The sequence below is a fragment of the Podarcis gaigeae genome (assembly GCF_964106915.1).
Source record: "Podarcis gaigeae genome assembly, chromosome: 8".
Classification (NCBI taxonomy): domain Eukaryota; kingdom Metazoa; phylum Chordata; class Lepidosauria; order Squamata; family Lacertidae; genus Podarcis; species Podarcis gaigeae.
Window position 1 is genome coordinate 31,712,617 of NC_139684.1, and position 5,347 is coordinate 31,717,963.

The 5,347-nt window shown below is 42.5% G+C and overlaps 1 long non-coding RNA gene across 1 annotated transcript; it reads left to right on the forward strand.

Annotated features, from left to right (window-relative positions):
- Window positions 1–1,325: 1,325 nt before the first annotated feature.
- Window positions 1,326–4,636, forward strand: LOC310851276. The gene is made up of 3 exons (XR_014567681.1): window positions 1,326–1,438; window positions 1,576–1,760; window positions 4,342–4,636. It is a non-coding gene; the product is annotated as an uncharacterized lncRNA (long non-coding RNA).
- Window positions 4,637–5,347: the final 711 nt, after the last annotated feature.

Sequence of the window (5,347 nt, forward strand, 5' to 3'; positions counted from 1 at the left end):
ATTTTTTCATAGGATGTGAATTTTGGTAGATTTGCCTTTAAATGCAAACGGAACTGAATTTCTCCCCCACCCTTAGTAGTGGCCTGTGAAGTGGGGAGGTAGCATACTGTGATCTCTGCTTACCATAACTCTCTCATGCCAAATTGATAAACTCATTCCCAGTGACCCTGACCCTATTCTATAAAAAGCATTATTCAGAAGAGTGGTTTGCATGACTTACTAAGGAACACGCTAGGGTTGCCTATTTTTATATTTTTTAAAAAAAGTTGTTGAGCTTTTTCTAGTTTTTGATCTATTTTTTATTGCCAAAATCTACACTACCAACATGGGCTGCTATACGTTCAGATTTTCCTGGACGTTTAAGCAATTTCTAACCAGACACTGTTTACGAGGGCTGAATACTGGCTATGTCCAGGAAATCCCAGGCGTATGGCAACCCTAGAACAATAAAATTCAAAATGCTAACAATGTGTTCAAAATCCAATGGAAACTATTTAGCTTAATCAATGTAACAAAAGTGATTAACTTGATCCAGTGATGCCAGCTTTTCAAAGACTGGTAGTCATTTATACAGCCAGTGACCTCCTGTTTCTTAGTAATCCCACCTCGCCGTGGGATGGTCCCACCCAATTTGGGAATCACTGGTGTAGACACTATTGAGTTAGATGGATGATCTGACTCAGTCTCAGGCTGCTTTCCACATTCCGTTCAGGAAGCGGCACTTCCTGCTTTGCTGTCTGAAACGATACAGTCGACTCTCCCACCTCGCCTGCTTTTCATTCTGCCGCCTGCCTACCCTCAGCTGTATCAAACACACTCCGAGCTGTGCTCTTGGGGTGGTAATTGTTCTTTGTTTGCTTTGTTTCCTTTTGTATTTCCTTTCAGCCGCAGGTAAACAGGTAAACAGAAGAAAACCAGCTGAGCTAATCCGAAAGCTTACTGGGGCTTTTGCAAGGGGAATAGAGGAGGCGGAAGGAGAAATTCCATAAAAATAAAGTATTTATTTATTTATTTATGGGCTGTCTGAGCTTTTCATCTCTCTGCCCTCCACCCTACCAAATTGTCAGCTTTTCCTCATACAGCTGTTTGCTCCTCCAGCCATCACTGCAATGAATCTGAAGGCAATCTGAAGGCAGCCCTGTTTAGGGAAGTGTTTAATGTTTAATAGATTATTGTATTTTAATATTTTGTTGGAAGCTGCCCAGAGTGGCTGGGGAAACCCAGCCAGATGAGCGGGGTTTAAATAATAAATTATTATTATTATTATTATTATTATTATTATTATTATTATTATTATTATGAAGGGAGGACTTGATTACCTTTTCAGGCTATTTTTTTCAAGCCAATTTGGAAAGATGGGGAGGCAGAGGAGGTACCCCTCTTTCCTTCAGGCCTGTAACTTTATATAGGACTGGATTGCACAGCTGAAGGGCAAGAGGTAAGTCCTTCATTTCAGTGCTAATGCAAAGAGCATAAGGGACCTCTGCCTTTTATGTAAACCAATTAAGATGGCTTATGCTTCCCCCATGGCCTTCATTGCCCCCCTTCCCTGCTAATATATTTGTCACATTAAAGCCTACAGCAGATATGCAGAGAGAGGGAGAAGTGAGCTAATGAATTGCAACAGACTGGTCCATCCATGCGACAAGAACAGATGAGTGTCAAGCAGATAACACCACCAGCCCATCTCCTGACACTTATTGTTTGTCTTTTCCGCCTCTGCCTCTTCTGCTTCACCTGTAGTTCAGGTGGAAGGGCAGGTGAGTGAGCTGTTTCCTTTGGCGTGCTCTAGGAGGAAATGAAAGGAAGCACTCTGAGATGAGCATGCCTTGACACCTTATGGTCAAGGGTGGACATCAGGCGAATGTTCTAAAAGGAGTCACCAATATGATGCTTCCAGCAGAGAGGACAAAAGCCCTTTTGCCAACATAATCTGAGGGGGTGGACCCTGGGATCACATCTCATGTTGTAGAGAAAGTTGGGGTGCAGGTTTTGAATGGCAAGCGGCTGTGCTCAGCCTGAGAGTTCTGACTCAATGGCCTTGGAGACCAGTGAACAGCACAGCATTTCTCAGGGTCCCCCAAGCTTTGGGCAACATGTATTTTATGAAGTTCTTTCCTTCTTCAACTAATCCTAAACTCCACCTATTGTTATACCAAAGTGAAAATCACAAATCCTGTAAGGTTTTTTTCCATTTGGTGGCAATTGAGGTTCTGGCAGGTTCTGGATTGTATCCTCTATACAACAATTATATAGGCACACATATTCCTCTCCACAGTACATAGAGGGAAGCTGATGGGAGGCCATTGAGGCCACTTGAACCTTGAATGACAGAAGTACTCCCAAGCTGCGTACCCACTCCTTCAGAGGAAGTGTGACCCCTTGAAGAGCAGGGTGTCAGGAGCTTGTCCTACACTCAAGTAGGACCCTGACAGAGACACATGCCCGAATGGCATGTTCCCTCCCTCCTGGTCGATCATTCTGGAGCTTCAAAAGCTTTCTTCTGCCCGAACATCACAGCGACGGATGTCAACAGACATCGGCGCACTTAGGGATCAACAGAGTCTTCGTAGCTTGTGTAACAGAACTCAGCAACTCAGCATTTTGGCTAATCTACTTTATTTACATATTAACACACACGGAGCACTGCAACATGGCTCCCTCTCTCTCTAGCATCAGACAGCAAAGAGAAAGAACAAAGGACTATAGTCCCACTTCACAGAACACAGTAACACAAACATCCTGTCTCTATCGCTTCCCACTTTGTGGAATCAAAACATACACCATCATGTGATAGACAACAATCTCATGACTGCAATCATGGAGCAGGAATTCTAACACAGGCAACCACCCACTAACTGTGCCTCTGTCATATCAGGATTGAATTTCAGTTTGTTGGCTCTCTTCCAGTCCATTACCAGGACAAGAATGCAGGCCAGCACATCTACTGCCTCACCTGCAGATGTAAAGGAGAAGTAGAGGTGTAACTTATATATACAGTATCCCAGCTTTTCCTCTAAGGAGCTCAAGGTGGTGTACATGGTTCTCTTTCATTAACCCCCACAACAACCCTGTGAGTTCGGTTAGGCTGAGAGGCAGCAGCTGGCCCAGGGTCACCCAGTGAGATTCAAGACTATGGATTAGAATCTTGCCCTCTCCTAGGTCCTAGTCTGACATTCTAACCACTACAAAACACTGGCTTTGTCGGCACACCTATCCTTATTCTCATCAGGGCTCTTTTTTTCTTTTCTTTTTTCTTTTGCTAAGATGGGAGCTTGCGTGATTACCTATAATAACCCCCCCTCCCTAATTTCCACATAGAACATTAGCCTGGCATGGTCCCTTGCTAAGTCATTTCAGCTGGCTGATATGAAAAGAGGCAAAAAGAAATTCTTTCTGAAGCTGACATCAAAGATGATAGAAGATCAAAAATGTTTTAAAGGGGGGAGTATTAAAGGCAGGACCCGAAGCGATGCAGCTAATGAAAATGCAAGAAAGGGGCCAGGGAGGAGGGAGTTTAAGGGAAGGATGTAGAGATCGGACCCTTTTGTCGAAAACGAGTCTGTTTACTTAAGAAAGTACGCATACACCAATCCAAATGGTCGGAAGGTGCTATTAAAACTCATGAATTCAGATGAGAAAGTGATTTCTATTGGGATGTAAATTTATATTCATGAAAGAACTTTGGCGATAAGGATGATTTTTAAAAACCAACAAAACCAAACCGTGGAGAACCTTGTTTCTATTCAAGGCATAGCAGGCTGACACTCGCATCTCAGAAATAAAAGGCGGCTCCCATCACAACACCAGGGTGAATATTCATAGCTGCTTTTAAAAAAACTGGTTTCTGTGGGCTATTTCCCTTAACAGCTCAACGAAGGTTCACATTCCCTCTCTTTTTCCCAGTCCCATCTTCCACAGCCCCCCTCCCAAGAATCCCTTTTTTGTATGTGTGTGTGCCTATCTTTTGTGCAGAGAACAAAGAACATTGCATCTCTCCCCCCCCCCCACCTCTCCATCTGAACAGATTTAATCTCTGATGCTTAGAGGCAAAGGAAACTTTGCGCAAAACAAAGACACACAGCATTTTATCTGCCATGTCAAGGTTCATAAAACAGTTCTTCCTCTCTACAGGGGCAGGGGTGGGGGGTGGAAAGAGGGTCGGGGAATAAAAAAGAGACGTTTCCCGGTTTGGGCACAGGGTTGTTAAAGAAGGTGGCATTTCACAGAAAGGAATCTGAGTAAGAAATGAAAGTTAAGGGTGCATTTAGATGTGGGGAACATTGCACTGGTTTTTCTGACTATTATGCTAGTGGTTCTCATGTTCTGTTCACACTGCAGGACCTGTTGCATTACAGAACAGGCTTTTGGACCAAGATACCAGCATGTTGTGCTAAATCCCATTCACAGCAGTGGGTGTAGTGTAGCACAACAGTGAATATAATTGTACAACATCATTACTCCTCCATCCTTTCTACACCTGAGTGCTTCTGTTTCCCCATGAAAATGACAGGAAATAACTGCATGCCAGCACAGTACCCCAAATTTCATCACTTTACTCCCAAGGTTTTCTGGGTCAATGGGGTTGCACATGGATTTTTTTTCCTGGAACCAATAAACACAGCTGGGGGAGAAATTCAATCCAGTTTGTATTGAAAGATGAACCCTCTGCATCCTCTGAAACAATGTACAAACCAAAACACAGCTGTCTCTGAATTTTGCAGTTTGGTTCTCTAGCCATGTAATGCATACAAAAATGCATATATTGGAGGTAAAGTGTACATACAAAGACCTACATTATTGAAAACAACATATAAAAATGTATTTTATTAGGGGAAAGTGCATTGCAAAAAAATGGTATATTAGGCAAAACTGCAAAAAAACAGTTTTAGGAGAAATTTGCACTAATACTTTCCTGAGGTTGTTTTTTTTTAATGTGTTTATTTTGTTTTCTCTTATATCTTATGTCCAAGTGGATAGTTCAGTTGGTTAGAGTGTGGTGTCGATATGCTAAGGTTGTCCCTGCATTGGGTGATCCTCAGGGTCCCTCCCAATTCTACAATCAATGATTATCTTCTAAAATCAATGAAAATAACAAGAAGGTAAATGGAAAATAATAAATGTGGACTGATCGTGGAAATGTGGAGAACTGGATTTAAGACTGGAAAAAATGAGAGAATCAAAATGGACAGTTTCATCCTTCCTTAGCCACCAGGTTTTCCACAAAAGCAATATGTCACGATCTTCCATACTCCAGATGACGTCTGAATGAAGTGAGACTATTACTCCTCAAGATTTGGAAACTATGGTTCTGTTCATGCAACTTAAAAACTAAAATGCAGTGCTT